Raw genomic sequence first — 15,868 nt, forward strand, 5'->3', positions numbered from 1 at the left:
TAAACATGTACACCCAAGACTGCACAGTTGGCTGAGTGTTTGGGAATAATCACTGTGCTCTACCGAGAGCGGCTTTTCCCGTTCAAGAGTGCTCTAACTTAGACTCCTCGATAATCCAAGTTGGTATTTTCCCTAAATCTCCATTTGTACAACGAACCCGACACAGTTTTTAAAGAAGTTCATTCCACCTCTGAGAAGTAACTGTAAATGGGGAACATAAAGGAGCTGATGAATTGAAATGTTTTTGCCACTCATGGAAATAGAGACCAAGTGCATAAAGTGACTACACCTTCCTTCCTTGCGGGGGAGAAGGCAATCCAGCTTAGAAGGTGCACCAGAGCGTGGGGGCGACCGGGTACGGTGCCCTTCGAAGGTTCTAGCACGGCCATCAGGGAGTTACCGTAAGTAGAGCCAAAGGGTAAGGCAAGAGGGCACCCCTGGCCGCTGCAGCCCCTGGGAGTTTGTTTCCACAGAGGGAAGGCCACCTGGTGAGGGCCATGGGGACAGAAACAGCTGCGCTCCAGCCGTAACCGGGGCAGGTGTTCACTGAGGGGTCGTGGAGTCCACGAAAACAGTAAAATTACACACGATATGGTGCTGATGCGCCCAGGGCACCCGTCTGGTGAAAATGTAATAGCTTCACTCAGATGCTCAGAAAAGTCTCTGGCCTCCACCGGTTTAGCAGAGAAGCCCAAAGCCAGCCCCCCAGGGGCTGTGAGCTAACCCCGAACTCAGCCCTTCCTTTCCCTGGCGCTTAACCAACAAGAGTTCACAGCCTTTCTTTTTCCAATACAACTACAGCTACTCAATGGTAGCCTATCAAGTGAATTATCAAGGGGCACGAAAATTCAGAATTCACAAACCAGACCTGGGGTGTTACTGGAGTTGACAGGTCTAATTCCGTCCCAAGAAGTGTGGCTTCCACACTCGGCAGCGGAGTCGGCCCCGCGCTCGCTTGCACGGCGAGGCCACGGACCCGCAGCTGCTAAAAGGATAGTGCCTCACCAACAACTGCTTTTGTTGATCGTGGATTTCAGCCACCACCGTTCTTACTTGTATAATTATGTTAGTTTTGTTTCATCATTGACACTAGTTTAATATGGGCTGTTTGTGGGCACAGTGATGAAAATTTCATCTCTTTGTGAACCACAGTTTTTCAATACGTAAACTTAATAGTATCATAAACAGTATCATAAATCATCTCCACACTTACTGCCAAATAGATATACAGAACCGCCCCACCCCCGCCCACTTTCTGTGGGGAACTGACATTTCATTTACCAGCACTGAGCTGGCTCAGGGAACGTGTGACTTAACTAACTTGCAACGCACTATCGAGGGAAGAGTAAAAACACTACCCGAGCTCTTTCTAAGTTTACGGGGCACCCGGATGTGCTATCACTGACTTGCACTCCCTGACGGCTGGAGTTTGCTGCCCACCAAGCAGACCGCCAATTCTCTCCAGCAGCTACTTGAAATGGTGGGGCCCAGGGGCGCCCTCGGCAGTGGGACTTTGGGGGACTGCAGTGTGCTCACCGCGCAGACTAAGATGCACGCATTCTAACTAGTGAGGTGGTTATGTCACATAAAATCAGCTTTTTTAATCTTCACCTGAGAGTACATTTATTGATTTTAGAGAGAGAAGGAGAGAAACATCGATCAGTTGCCTCCCATACACACCCCACAGGGGATCGAACCCGCAACCTAGGTATGTACCGTGATTAAACCAGCAAACTTTTGGAGTGCACGATGATGCTGCAGTCAACTGAGCCACCCAGCCTGGGCTGAAGTCAGAATTTTTAACAAAACTTTCTTCCGCTATGAAAGGAAAACGGTAAAATGCAACAGCCAGTCCCGCGATGAGGGAGGCGCCATCTGCGCTGATGTACACACGTGATGAAAAGGGTTTGTCGCAGAGTGATGACAGGTCAGACCCGTGCACGATGCAGGAGGCCCGGCTGCGTACCAGACACCGCACGGGCGCACCAGAATCCTGTCTGTGTCACCGACATCCCATTTACAGAACATGCACCGATTCGTGTGCGCCCGTCCGTGGTTTGCCTGTGCATCCCCCCCACACAGCACTTCCATGGCCCCGAAGCTGGCCTGGAAAGTGAGCGCAGGTATCCCAAGAACGAGCCAGCGTGCCCAGAGACGGTGCCCTGGAAGCGGAGAGGGGCTGCAAGCGCTGGAATAAAGATGGAGGGCCCTGGAGGGAGAAACCCAGGAGCTATGACATGCTGCCTGCTCCTTGAGGTGTCCTCGGGACATGGACAGGAAACACCGCCCATGAAGCCTGTGCTGAAGTGCTACCAAACAGTAGAAGTCAAAAGACAGACTGCTCCTCCAGGTGCCATCGTCCTGGGTTCCTTTGTACCACATCTGTCCCAGGACCTGGAGGGGTCTGTGGAAGCGTGGACAGGAGCTGCAGTCTATTGGGTGGGGTTGTACATGAGGGGAGGTCCCCCCCCAAACCAAAATTATCTTCTGGAGGGCGGGCCCCTTGAAGGACAGGCTTCCCCACTAGGTGTGTTTTCTAGGAACCCATCTGCATCAGTGCACCAGCGGGCACTGTTGTGAGAGGCTGCGTTCAGCCTCAGTGAATTTTTTAAAAGACTCTTTCAACACATTTGCCCATGTCTCGACAGGTGATTTACGAGTGCACCCGCCCACACCAGTTCCACAGTTTTTGACCAAAAATGGCAAGATCCCTGTGCCCCACCGTCCCTACTCACCAGATCTCGCCCCAGTGACTTTCTTTGTTTCCCCAGATTAAAAAAGCCCTGAAAGGGAAACAGTTTGCTGAGGGCAGGAACACTAAAGGCATCAAAGTCAACAAGTTCAAAAACTGTTCTGTGCAGTGGAAAAACCCCTCGATAGGTGCACTGTGTCAGATGCAGGGCACTTTGAAGGTGACTAAAGTTAAACATGCAGGAATAAATACACAGCTTTTTATAGATAAGCCCGTTTCCATGGGGCGCCCCCTCACACACAGAAAAAAGACTCGAAGGATGCACACAACACGTCCCCGGCGCTCGCTGTGAGGCGACGGAGCGCCCAGGGCCTCCCCCTTCCCAGCTGTGCACCTGCGCCGCGCACACAGTCCCTGCCGAGCCCATTTTGTTCCTGAACAAAATGGAAAATTTCTGAGTTTTTAAAAAACTCAGAAATGGAAGACGTGCTTTTGAGTTGAGGCAGAGCACAGATGCTGGGGAGAGAGCCTCTGCCCAGACACAGGCCTGCCAGGTGCCCCCCCTCTCCGCCCCTTAGACGAGGCTGATTCCCAGGCTGATCCCCTTTATAAGGTAAAAACCCAGCTCAGTCAGCAGCTGCTCCTGTGCTGATGCCCGAGAGGAGCCTTGTCCTGGGGACACTGACTGATGCAGGAGAGGACACCTCAACCAGCAGCCCTCAAAGCATTCACCTTTCCTGCCCAGTGCCCACCTCACGCAAAGGGTTTGGTCTCCACCAGCAAAAATGCACATTCCTTATGCAAAGGGTGATAACGGTGAAATCACTTAATGACCAAATACGTATCACTTAAGCTTTGGGCTTTGCATAAAAGAATAAAGTCCCCTGAAGGACAAGTCGGCATCCCCAGTATTTAACTGGGCGAGGCCCTGGCCCCAGACTGCGGGGAGGGCCGGGCCGCGGCACTGTGTTACATAACAGCACTGCAGACCACACAGCAGCCTTTCAGAGCAGGCGAGTAATTCCTTACCTGCGTTACAGACAAAAGCAGAAAAAGCACATGACTTCTGCAAGAATTCTTGGGCTTCACGGATCAAAATTTTTAAAAAATGTCTCAACCACGAAACTTACATAGTAAATGTTGAAAACCCAGGGTGCAGGAGCAGGTGGGGGGATCACAATGAAAGCATCCTCACAGGACACTAGGACCTCAGCCGTGACCTGACTGCAAGGTAAACGGCACACCAGCAGTGGGGCTGGACTGTCGGTGGTCTCTGGCTCTTGCTGGTCAGGCACTGGCTGGCTGACGCTGAGCTACGGCAAAGCTGTGAACAGCCCTGGCTACCAAAGGCCCGACAAGGACAACGTGTGCACAGGGCTTCAATCCATGACAGCGGGCACCCCAAGACCATGCACCTCGTCTCCTGCTCACCAACAGATGAGGTCAACCCCAAAGCAGGGGTTTTTGTGTTTCTGGGATGAAGAAATGGAACCGAGTCCCAAATACTGTTTGTCCCCAGATGATGGGTCACATTAACCCCTTCGTGGACCTTTACAAAACTAGCCTGTGAGCTGGTAGAGGGCTTTAGAAGTGGGAGAATCGCCCCCCACAAACGAGCACCCTGCTGTGTTGTTCCCCACAGAAGCTCACAGGCCCACTCCCTGGAGAGCCAGCGCACCAGCCTCTAAGCAGAACAGTGTGACCATCTCCCCAGGTTAGGGACAAAGCCCCTGAGTTGACCATTGTGCCCAAGGCCTCCTCCTGGAAACCTGGGTTAGTAACAGAGCCACCCACACGGGGCTGCACCGAGGACTGAATAGAACAATCCAGGCGAAGGAGTCTGCGCAGCCCCCAGCACAGAGCAAGAGCTCAGCAAATGCTGGCTGCGCCGGTGGCAACGGGATGCACCCGGGGCAACCAGGGGAGAAGACTGACCCCCACGCCAATACGACCAAGTCACTGCGCTGACTGGAGAGCCCAGGTATGCGCTTAACCAACAAAAATTAAGTGATGCTGAATAGCCCGTCAGTTTTTTATTTCTTTATTTCTAGAGAGGGGAAAGGAGGGAGAAAGGGAGCGAAATATCGATCGGTTGTCTCTGTCCATGCCCCAGCTGGGGATCAAACCCACAACCTAGGCATGTGCTCTGACCAGGAATTGAACCGATGACCTTTCCCTAAGCCACGCCAGTCAAGGCCTGAATAGTCATCGTCTTCTTCTTTTTTAAAAGATTTTATTTGTTTTTAGAGAAAGGGGAAAGGAGGGAGAAAAAGGGAGAAAAACATCAATGTGTGAGAGAAAACATCGATCGGTTGCCTCCTGCACACCCCCAGCTGGGGACCTGGCCCGCAACCCAGGCCTGTGTCCTGACTGGCAACCAGTGACTTTTCGGTTTTCGGGAAGAGGCCCAACGCACTGAGCCACACCAGCCAGGGCCTGGACAGCTTGACGTTTGTTCCAGCACTGTCCTACTGAAGTCCCACCGTCCTACTGTCACCCTTGTTTTCCCCACGTGCTCCATCTCCTCCAGGGGGACCTCGCAAACGCAGCCTGTGGGCTCTCCACCCACTGCCCAGTCCAGACCGCCCTCTGCCCGGTGAGGAGAGGTGGCCGCGTCCTCCCACCTCTGAATAAAATGAGCGTCATCCAGAGATGAATCCTGGGGTCACCTGTGACCTCCACGGAGAAGTGTCAACAACGATCAACTGATCAATCGTCAATCAATTTATCTGTCACGGGTCCAGCAATGAGAGAGGTGATATTCTTGTCCTCCTGACACACCCGATGAGTGCGCTGCCTTCCTCCTGTTATTCTTGCATCACCCGTGTGTTTGACCTCAAAGGCCGTCAGCCTTTTAAGGGCAGGGAGCAAGAAAACCTCCAAGTGCCCTCAGGCCCAAGCCACTGCCTAAAAAGAACGCGCCCACGAAGCACCTCTGGGGTCTGGAGCCCCCCAATCCCACACTCACTGAAAGAGCGCTGGATGCCACCACCCGTTAGACCCTGGCTCTCCTCAACATTTAAAAATCTCTGCTGCTCTGGCAGTGTTTAGAGTACTCTTAACTAACTATTTATCTTCCTTTATGTGGTGTCTGTATGTGACTGACTAACCATAACAGTGGGTTGCTTACAAGAATAAAAGCCTGCTGTGACTTCCAACTCGAAGTCCTTGAAAAATGTATAAAGCGGTTCACTAAACATTCTTTGCACATGTCCAGGAAGGGCTAACGGGGCTGTAGCTGTGCCGATGGCCAGGAGCTCACTCGAACAGCGTCTAACATTAAGGACCTCTTGCTCGGCGGCTCCTGCGGCGGGGCCCCCTAAGTCGGCATGCTGCGCTGCTCAGCTGCGCTGCTCAGAACCCCGCCTGCCCTGGGCCGCTTCCAGGCAGAATCAGAACAGTCGTAAGAGGCAACGTTCTGAAGGCACTTCCTCCGCTCGGCACCCGCTACAGAGCAGCAAGGGAAGGGCTGAGGGCACAGTGAGTAACACTCTACAAAATATTTTTCAGTTTTATCATCGCATTTTACTCCCCCAAAGAGCCCCAGGGAAGGCAAGTAGATTCTGTTTTTTCAAAGATGAATAAAACTAAACAGAGTCAAAAGACGAGGCGTGAAATACTTAGACATTCTGCTCCCCCTCCAGCCATCTCCCCACGCCCCAGGGAGCCCCGTCCAGCAGTGCCACAGGGGACGCACAAGAGAGCCCTCTGCCCTGTGGCCCAAGGGACACATTCTGCCCCTTACCACTCATAGTTCCTCCTTCACTCTCCCCAGATGGTCTCAGACTTCGGGATCATAACACCAGGGTCATGACCCAGTCTGCCTAGGACATCCAGTTTTCCTTGTTGTCTGACAGCAACTAGTAATGACAGACCTTTCTGCTCTCAAAAGTGTCCCCTTCAAGCAGTAAATTACAGGGTCACCTACTTTAACACAGCCTGTGTCCCCAAACTGGACGAGAGAGGGTCTGCCAAGGCGGCTGGCTCCTCATCTCCCTACCTCACACCAGGCAGGTCACCCCAGAGGAATGTGGGCCACCCACAGCCCAGCCCCTTATTTCTGTCTGGCTGCCCTGAGAACAGAACCGTCTCTCACAGAGCAGCTCTTCCCAGGCACTAATGGCAGAGAAGAGCTGGCACCCCATCCCCGCCCAGATGCCCGGGAGCAAGCAGAGAAGAGACTGTGGGAGACTCAGCGGGTGGGGAAGAGGCTGCCCAAAGCGTCCACGTGTCTCCAGGGAACTTGCCACACACGTCCATTAAGGTTATGAAGTATTTATCCCTTTTTAAAAACAAAATGAAAGAGGTAACCCCAGAGAAGTCACCTGTGATAGAATTCAGAAATGAGACAATTTCTTTAACTTACAAGGGGAAAAGCGGTTTTTTAAGAAAACAAAAGACGCACGTGTGGCCTGAGGTGCTGCAGACAGCACCGCCCCATACCCATTTCTTCCCTGGGGCCCAGGCTCTAAGCTGGGCACTTTAAAAGGCACTTCCAAATAGGAAGTCCAAGTGGTCCCTAACGTAACAGGAAGCGCTTGATCATCAGCAGTCGGGGAAATGAAAACTGGAACTGCAGAGAAACACTGCAGAGCACCCACAGAATGGCAAAGCTTAGGACGCCAATCAGAGCCCATCTGGAGGGGCGCCCACAGCACCCGGGGGCCCCGGCCTGGCACTGCCCACTGGTGTGGAGGTACACATGCCTGCGGCCTGAAGGCCCGCACTTTTTCATCCAAGGTTGTGTATCAGAACGGCCATGGTGGTTTTACTCACATTGCCCAGATGCCCAAATATCCATCAGCAGACTGAATAAATGCACAGTGCGATCAAGCAGTGGAATACTACCCAGCGGTAACATAAACTCTGACCCTCCAGGGGGGCTCACAGACACCATGTTGAACTAAAGAAAACACAGAAAAATGCATTCTTACAACACACGTGTATACAGTTCAAACCTACGGAGCAGGCAGGCAGGCCCACCGCCCCTGGCGCACCACAGATAGGAGCTCAGAGGACAAACCCATGGGCTCTAGCCCCCCGCCCGTGTGGGGGCCCAGGGACAGAGGTGCTGTTTCCAGCCTGGGCAGAGGTCCCGCAGAAGCCGGCTTTGTGCCAGCCCACTGAGCTGCACACTTGAGCTCTGCACACTTCTCAGTGTGCACTGCTCCCCAATGAGGTTAAACACGGAAGCCCACAAGTCCCTGCTGCTGAGCGGGAAGGGGCAAGAGCCAGAGCAGGAGGGGCCTGGAGATGCAGCACCGTCACCTCCAGAGGCTGCTCGGGAAAGAGCGTCACGAGAACCAGGATGGGGACAGAGGTCTCAGCACAGGAGCTTCCAGAAGAATAAAGCCTGGGAGGTGCACGGCTTGCTCTGGAGAATGAGGCCGGAGAGCAATCTGCTGTCGTAACGCTGTCCGCAAGATGCGATTGAACATGCTTATTTGTTACCTTTGAAAGTAATGGCAAAAAATTAATTACCTACTCGGAGTAAATGAACCCCGATAGCAACTGTAACTAGAAGCATCGAAGGCGCAGTGAACGCCAGCACCTCCAACCACAGGGATGGGCAGGTGCTTACAAATACCTGAATCAGTCCTCAAGCTGCTACAGGCGGGCAGTTAAATCTCCCACAAATTAAAATAGACTCCTGTCAGTGACGAGTACTTCGTTCAGTTACTGAAGGAGAAAAAAAATCAAACAGTGAACAAGTCCTGCCCACTCTCGCCTCACCCGGCTCACCGACAAACGCTCTGCACAAGCCCCCTGCCCCAGGTCCCTGCTTGGGAAACCAGCCGAGCCGTCTGGAAAACACGGCCATCCTTGGGACAGATGGGTACTGTTTTCTAGAATGGCTGAAAAGGGAATTAGTGGGCATTTTATAGAATAAACAGATTAACATTTTAAAGTTTGTTTCATGAACCGAAAATGTCAGCCACGCTGCCCCGAGGTTAATCCCACCTTGTAGAGAGTCTGTTATTAAAAGTGACTTCTTGTCAAGGAAGAAAATTATGCAAAAAAATCTCACATTTTCCTTTCAAAATCTGAAATAGAAAAGGTCAAGTAAAAATAAACACAAAGCCAACTAATTTGAGCTTCTCCCTGCACTAATAGAGCAGAAAGTTAAAAATAAGAGGCCTGGACTCCTCAGAAAAAGGGTTGCAGGACAGAAATATGTGCTCACATTTGACTTCCAAGCAGCTAATTATAACCGTCTACAGCTGCTCTCAGCGCTCCACTAAATATTATCTATAGAGACAGAAAAACAGAGAAAAACTGCTCACAGTACCTCTGGGAACTACAGATTGACAGACAACTTCACACACGAGTTCTTTCTTCACTTCTACTGTGGAAGTGCAGGGATAACTTCACGAGGAAATGAGCTGTTTTTGCATGAGCAGGTTTGAGTTGGCTTTTCTGCCGCTTGTCGCCAAAGGCATGCTGAGCGTCACCCCAACACTGGTCTGGCAAGCAAATCTGGCAACAGCCAAAAGGCGCCCTGCTGGGCCAAAAACACGGTGTTCGCCCCCGGACTCTGCACCAGCGTGTCCATGCCAGGAGGGAGCCCAGCCCAGTGGCGAGCAGGAGTGCAGTCCTCACGTGTGTGCACACGTGCCCACACCCACACCTGCAAGCACACACACGTGCACAGTGGGAGCAGCACAGACCAGTGACTCACACGTGACCTCTAGAGCCCACGTGCCTGGCTGGCCCTGGTGAGCCCTGTGCTGTCTCGGGAAGCTGCTCAGGCTTTTTGCCCCAGTTCACGCAGCGATAAACCAGAGCAGGAGGCCAGCAATGCCCATTCCCTATGGCTGGAGAGTGGACGGGCTGGCAGGTACACAGCTGCACCAAATGGCAGCCTGCGTGCCAGCTGCATGCCTGTGCATGCCTGAGGTTGCAACCCCAAGACCGCCACAGAGGTTACTGGACAGCTGAGATGACTACTGTTTTCTTTTTCTTGTGTCTTTTGTCTGAATTTTTCACACTGACACACACAGTTTCACAACAGAAAGAGAGCAGTGGGGGAATCGATGCTACACGTGGGAAAGGCAGGAGGGGAGCCAGGGGACTGCACCGCCCTGCCCGACCTGTGTTCTCGCCTCCCATCGGTGTCACCCCCAACTTCTTCCTGGCCCTGTGAGGTCCCTTACCACAGCCACCACTGCAGCCATGCAGCTGTGCAAATGGATTTCTATTTTGTTTCATTGTAAACAGACATGCATGGCTAATGGCACCACTTTAAATGTTTCTTTAATTCTTTTTTTAAAAAGGTATTTTTTAAAACATTCTATTTATTTAGTTTTAGAGAGGTAGGGAAGGAGAAAGAGGGGGAGAGAAACATCAACGTGTGGTTGCCTCTCACGTGTCCCCTACTGGGGACCTGGCCTACAACCCAGGCATGTGCTCTGACTGGGAATCGAACCAGTGACCCTTTGCTTCACAGGCCTGTGCTCAATCCACTGAACTACACCAGCCAGGGCTAAATGTTCCTTTAATTCTTAAAGCAGCTTGGGGAGGTAGCTATGGTCTTAGGGTACCACACAGGTCTGCAGTCTCCTCGCAGGGCCACCTCCCAGTAAGGCGAGGCGACCTCTGGTCTCCACACCATCCCCCAAATGCAATGAGGCCTGGAAGCCTCACACACAGAGAGCAGGAAGATGCTCATCAGGGGGAGAATGACCCTCCTGACCGACTTGTGCCAGCACAGCATTTAAAGCACAGGACTACTCATGCCAGGGTGGCACAGCCCTGAGGGCCTACACAACCAGACCCAGGGCAGTCCAGGGCGCCCCAGCAGCAGGATGAGCACCTAAATGGGCAGGACATCCTTTAAATGGTGTAAGTGCCACAGCAGAGGGAGGAGACAGGCTGGCGCTCGCCAGCTGGGCCCCTGATACAGTGACAGGCTTTCTCTCACACAAAAATGCTCCTAACGGGTCTGGTCAGCAGAAGAGGGGCTCAGGGGGCCGAGTGCGTGGGACTTCACAGGTAAAGGGGGACCCGGTAGTTAGCGAGCAAACCTCCCTTGGTGCAGTATCAGGCCCCAGTGGGCGCTGGGCACTAGCTGCACCTGACGCTGTCCCACTGCTGAGACCTCCCTGAGGCAAGGCTGTCCCCCACCCACGTGAGAACCAAGGCCTCGGGAGCCCACCGGCACTGGCAGGACCAACATGGGGCCTCCTGCCCAAGGCCTGCGAGCAGCATCAGCTCATCTGTTTCATTGTCCCCTGTACCATTGTCATCTCTGCGTAGAAGCCACTGGAGCAGAGCAAAGACTGTATTCTTAAGTCCACATGAGGAACCATGAAAAATCAGTTTGTAAATCAAATCAAGTCAGCCTCTGCCAGCGCCCGGCCCAGAGAACACAGCGTACTGTCAGCAGGGGGTGTCTGCTGAGATGTGGCAGCTGGGGGCCAGGCCTGCGGCGCCGGGACAGAAGGTTCTGGCACAGTCCTGAGCATGAAGCTGGCTCTGCTGCCTCCATCCCCTTGTCTGTGTGTCTCCTCATCTCCGTCTGACTTTCAGTTCAGATGCCATGGACAGACTTGCCCAAGTGAGGCCAACACTCTACAGCCATGTACACAGCTCACCTTCCACCAAGGGCCCAGCTGGTGGATGGCCTGGTGACAGTGATCGTATGGGCAGCATCAACAGACCACCGCCCTCCCCCGGAACTTCCTCCCCTCTCAGACACCAAGAGCGAGACCCAGAGTGACCACCCAGCTGCCCGAAGAGAACAGGCAGCGGAGGAGAAACCCCTAGATCTGATAGGCCCAGGTGTGGGTGAGGCGTGGGGTTCAGAGGGAAGACAAGCAGCCTGGAGTGTCCACGGGAGCCCTCATGTTCGAGGGCACCCACTGCTGTGCACATAGGTTCCCAAGTGCCACTGACTCCACAGGATCAGCACCCAGGACCTAGGAGAAGTGGGGGCAGAGCTGTCATCGCATCATTGTCCAGGCCATTTCAGAGGGCACTGCGAGTGAGCTCTGAGTACACAACCATGAACTCCAGTGGTCTGGAGAGCTGAAAAGGCCCCACCGCCTGCTTCTAACGCATCCTTTCCAACTAAGCACGTGCAGTAGGGACAGCTCTGAAAGAACTCTGACGCCTGAGTTTCTGCCCGTCTGATGCCTGAGAACTGGTGTCTCGGGGAAGGGCTGTGTGCATGTGTGCATGCACGTGCCCCGTCCGCTCATACCCTTTCTCTGTCTTCCTACAGGACCTAGGTCTTCACACCTGCCTCCCACCCTGTGATTTTTTAAATATTTATGATATGTTGCAAAAAGTTTTTTTCTCACAATTGATCTTTCTGTCTTCTGACCTTACTTACAATGTTTTGTTGTTTTGTTTTTGATCAGATAGTTTTCCATTGTTGCAGTATTTTTTAAAAATATTTTATTTATTTTTAGACAGAGGGGAAGAGAGGGTGAAAGAGAGGGAGAGAAACATCATGCGCCCCCAACTGGGGACCTGGCCTGCAACCCAAGCATGTGCCCTCACTGGGAATCAAACCAGCGACCCTTTGGTTCGCAGGGTGGCACTCAATCCACTGCCCCACACCAGGCAGGGCTGCAGTACTTTTTAAAGTAGTCAAATTTGACCGTTTTTCCTTTTGTTGAGCCTGAATTTTGAGTCACACTTTTAAAAGCCTTCCCTGACACCTGGATGGTTCCGCCTTTTGCACTTGGCTCTCCGACCCATCTGGGGCACGCGGCCTCACGTGCTGGAAGGTGGAAATCTAATGGCTGCCCCCCATGACTCCGCTGTCCCAAATCCTTATGAAGAAGCCCATCTTGACCCGGGACTTGAGGGGCCACCTGAACCATGCCCGTACCAGAACTCCACCTGGCCCGGGCTCATTCTGAGCTCCCTGTTCATTGCGAGTGACTGCCTGGGCATCATCACTGCGCCGCGTCACTGCAGACTTCATTTACTGCAAGCTTCACTGTCCGCGGGCCGTCTCCATTCCCAGCCCATCCTCTTCTGAGTTTTCTAGGACTCCCACATGCTTGTTTTCTATGTCGATTTTATAATCTACACCTTCGGTCCAAGAGAAAAAAATGACTTGTGTTTGTATTTTTAAGGAATGGCATTACATTTGTGAGTTAATTTGGAGAAAACTGCCACCTTAAAGACGCTACCACACCCTAACCAGGAACAGGCATATCCTCCTGCTGGAGGCCACCTTTGTGTCTTTCTCGGGAATTCCTTCAGGATCGCCTTCACCTCTGTGTAGAACACCCCTTACTGTGATCGCCCCGAGTGCACTATCTCTATAGTTGTTGCTGGGAACGAGGCCGTCACCTTCACGGTGTCTCCCGGTTATTTGTCGTGCACACGACCCTTACTCAGGGTGTTCACATGTTCATTCTGAACTTCTGCCACCATCTGAGTGGTTTTCGTCACTGACCCTCTGGCTGTGACCTCCCATGGGGCGGACACTGTCAGGCAGCATGGACGCAGGGCACCCCCATGGCAGGCAGGCCCCTGGACAGCACTGCGACTGGGGGAGGGGGGCGCTGGGCCCATAGCAAACCAAGACCATTTACCTCTTTGAGCCAGAACTGTATATCTTTGTTTTTGCTCACTGTTTCCCCAGCCTGTCCGGTGGGAACTTTAGGGTCCTCTTTTATCGTTTTTAATCAAACCACACGCCTGTGTTTTGTGCAGCTTCTGCTCCTGGCCCTTCCCCGAGGCCTGCGAGGCCAACACCACTCTTGCTCCGGGAGTCCAGCTTGGCGGGGGGGGGGGGGGGGGGGGGGGGGGGGGGGGGNGGGGGGAGGGGGTGGTGGTGCGCGGGGGGGATGACAGGCAGCACCCAGAAACGGGCTCTGCCACGTTTGTTCCAACAAAGTCTCCTTCAGCCTCTGGGTCTCATGTAAACCTCTGAGAAGACTCCTCTCGCCATAAACAACAAAACTTCCACCTACAACAAGTGGGGTGACTGACATTCATGGGCCCCCAAGAAAAGATTTTTAGACACCTAAATGTGACTGTTTGGTAGAGTTTGAAGTGGATAGAAAACACATTTCTAAATCCTACGTCGTTACGGCGGCACCCCAGCAGTCGCACGTCCTGCCCAGCACATCTCACATGTGCATCACCTCCACTCGCATGTGACCCCACCTTGCCGACCTCTGGCTTGGGGTGCCTTCCCCTAGAAGGACCTGAACCCGCCACAGACAGCACTAAGCACAGCTTGTAAAAGTAAGGTAGGCTAAACTACTTTTATGTTGCTAGGAAAATTTACTTTTTATCGATCTGTTGTTTTGACTAACTCTCCAGCCACTCCTAGGAGAGGACAAGACAAGGGGCAACAACACCGAAGGCCTGGGGCTTCCCACACACGGGAAACGCACCCCAGGCATCGTGGCACTCACGTCGCTGCAGCCCTCTCGTCTCCAGTGCGTGTCGTTAGGGTGGCTTTAGAGAAATGACAACGCACATGTTTGGAATAAGAAGCTAATGTGACTGCATGTGCACTTAATGTATCATGGAACATTAAACACAACTACAGCCCACACTGAACACAGACAGCTTTGGTAAGTGCCGTGAAGGGGCTGTAAACCTGCTGGCAACACAGCCCAGTGGAGAAAGGAACCGGTAAAAACCTCCCAAGGAAGTTAATAAGCCTGTTGTTACAGGATACAATTGCAATAAAGACAAAGAAAGGAATTAATACTGCTGTGGAAAAAGGGGGGAAAAAAACCAAAACAAAAGCAAACAGCTTTGAAAGCCTGGAATCCTACTGATAACACTTGAGAATCTAAGAACGACTTCGTCAACAGGTTGAGGAGCAAAGAACCCCAACACGAAATGGCATCGAGGCCGCGCTTTTCCCACAGAGGGATTTCTGCTCAGGCCGCCGAGAGTCCTCCACAGTCGCCTTACGGAACAAAGACACGGGTATCACCGGAAAAAGAGACTGAAAGAGCAAAGCAGCCGACTCGAGTCAACATTCCTACACAGGGCCTACTATAAAAAGCAAGTCGCCCAACGAGTTCAGAAGCCCTGGGCAGTGGCGAGCTTCATGCGCTTCTGACCACAGGTGAATGCCATTTCCAGGTCCTGTGTGTTCCCATGGCCCTCTCTGTTTCCATTAAAAAGGCCGGCTCCCACCCCGGCCAAGCGGCTCAGTTGGTTGGAACACAGTCCCACACACCGGAGGGTTGCAGGTTCAGTTCCTGGTCAGGGCCCACGCCCAGGCTGTGGGCTTGATCCCCAGTGGGGCACGTGGGGGAGGAGCTGATCCATGTTTCTCTTTCTTTCTTCCTTTCTCTCTCTCTCTCCCGCCACTCCTTTTCTCTCCCTCTAAAATCAGCAAATACATCTTCAGGTGAGGGGTTTTTTTTGTTTGTTTGTTTTTAAAAGGCCAGCTCTTGAAACACTTGGACATATTGGAATGAATGAAGTTTTAATTTGTATGATGTTTGAAATAATTCAGCATTTCCTTAAAGCTAATCCTCATGGGCTGTCTCATTTAATTTGCCCTGATCAGCGCAGCTCAGTTGGTTGGGCATCATGCCACAAAGTGAAAGGTCACCAGTTCGATTCCCAGTCAGGGCACCTGCCTGGGTTGTGGGGTTCGGTCCCTGGTTGAGGCACATACGAGAGGCAACGGATGGATGTGTCTCTCACACTGATGTTTCTCTCCCTCTTTTTCCCTCCCTTCCTCTCTCTCCAAAAATAAATAAATAAAATCTTTTAAAATTAAAAAAATAATAGACATTTAATTTCTTGCGATCTGAGAACCACAATACTGCAGGACAGCGGACGGGCAACCGGTTGGGAGCAGCTGACAATAACGGAGGGACCGAGCGGTGCGCCCCTCATCAGACGTCAAAGTCCGCAGTGACACCAAACACTCCTCTAAAACAATCTCAACAGCGCGGTCAGATATGAGAAACACAGGGGGGGATGGTGCATCTAAGACGGGACAGAAGAGTCACTGGGGAAGGCAAGCCACCCTCACCCACCTCGCCCTTCCCTTTCCTCGCACGGACAGGACCGTTAGGAGTCTCCTTGGCTCTGCCCTGCTCCCCAACTCCATGCTCACAATGTGTGAGTCTCCCTGGGGAGCATTTCCCCTGAGGGGAAACACCAACTGTGTGTTCATGTCACACAACACAGGAGGCCCCTGTGGCCAGAGCCACCCCAGAGAGACCCAGGGGA

At 52.6% G+C, this 15,868-nt stretch overlaps 1 protein-coding gene across 2 annotated transcripts in view; it reads right to left on the bottom strand.

The window, feature by feature from the left end:
* ADARB1 (adenosine deaminase RNA specific B1) overlaps nt 1–15,868 on the bottom strand; it is a 104,975-nt gene that overhangs the window by 64,949 nt on the left and 24,158 nt on the right. Inside the window, exon 1 of one of the 2 annotated variants that reach the window (XM_037065221.1) lies at nt 8,982–9,215. The exons of the other annotated variant lie outside the window; for it this stretch is intronic. The gene's annotated coding sequence lies outside the window, so the exon portion shown is untranslated. Of the gene's footprint in view, nt 1–8,981; nt 9,216–15,868 lie in introns of those variants that run through there. 2 annotated transcript variants of the gene reach the window in all.

This window comes from Sturnira hondurensis, unplaced genomic scaffold (genome assembly GCF_014824575.4).
Source record: "Sturnira hondurensis isolate 20B ecotype Veracruz unplaced genomic scaffold, ASM1482457v3 Scaffold0015596, whole genome shotgun sequence".
Lineage (NCBI taxonomy): Eukaryota > Metazoa > Chordata > Mammalia > Chiroptera > Phyllostomidae > Sturnira > Sturnira hondurensis.